This window comes from Orycteropus afer, unplaced genomic scaffold (assembly GCF_000298275.1).
Source record: "Orycteropus afer afer isolate SDZICR_OR568_19922 unplaced genomic scaffold, OryAfe1.0 scaffold00097, whole genome shotgun sequence".
NCBI classification, from domain to species: domain Eukaryota; kingdom Metazoa; phylum Chordata; class Mammalia; order Tubulidentata; family Orycteropodidae; genus Orycteropus; species Orycteropus afer.
The window spans coordinates 725,839-727,025 of NW_006921684.1; positions in this window are offsets into that span (position 1 = coordinate 725,839).

The window sequence follows — 1,187 nt, forward strand, 5'->3', positions numbered from 1 at the left end:
GTCAAGTGCCTTAGCCACTATGCTACCAGAGCTCCCTTGTTTTACAATAGACCCCACTTATAAATATATGACTATGTTACGGTTGTGGTAAAATACTGAAAATAGCGTAATTTTCAATTAACTCTAAGGTTATGCTAATTTCTGCAAGGCATAATATAAAAATTTATTCAAAAGTAAAGCCTCCTGACAAATAAAAATCTGTAAAATTTAGCACATTCTTGGCTAAGTAAGTCTGAATATTCTTATTTTTGCTAAAGGGTTGCTGCACTTTAGCAGGGTGGTCCCAATAGTTGGCAAAACTACTAATCTAATTACAATTATCATTTTATTTTTCTAAAAAGGATTTTAAGTTAGTGATAGGTTCTGCAGTCCAGGAGGTTGCTCTCTTATCTGTTCACTCCTTGGTCTGGTGGCTCTCCAGGGAAACTTTTGATCCTGGTGTGATGAATGCAAGGCTTCGCATGACTGAGCTTCATGGTGGTATACATGATAAGAATCACCTGAAACCATCCCTCCCAGTGAAGTTGTAGTGGTTTGTCTTTTCAGGCTCAGAGTGATAGCCAGTCTCCTGACTGGAAGGGATATACAGCAACTTCTAGTGGGTACTCTGTGCACTGGAGTGTGCACCTGTCAGTAGAAGAGAGAGTTGATAACAAAGAATACAAATACTTTTTCACATAGTTTTTACCATAAATTATAAGACTTTCTCCATTCATCAGCACTGAGATTTTCAGAAACAATCTCCCATAAGGAGCTCAGATAGGCTCAACTCTAATTTATGTTGAGGGCAATGCAGACCCTCAACTGTGCAATCAGAAGAGCCTCAACCAAGGTTACTTTGATCCCTTGACATGTTTTTGCAAGATGCTATTTTAATGTCTGGTTCATTCTTTCTACTTCTCCACTAGATTGTGGCTTCCAGATCAAATGAAGTTGACACTGAATTTGTAGGACAGTGGTCACCTGTTGTGTTGCCTCATTAATGAAATGAGGTCTGTTTTAGTTGCCCATACTGGTTGTTGTTGTTGTTATGTGCCGTCGAGTCGGCCCCAACTCATAGCGACCCCTCCTTGGGTTTCTGAGGCAGTATCACTATGGAAGTAGAATTGCCCAACCTTCCTTCTGAGGAGTGGCTGGTGGGTTTGAACCACCAGCCTTCTAGTTAGCAGTCAAGTGCTTTAGCCACT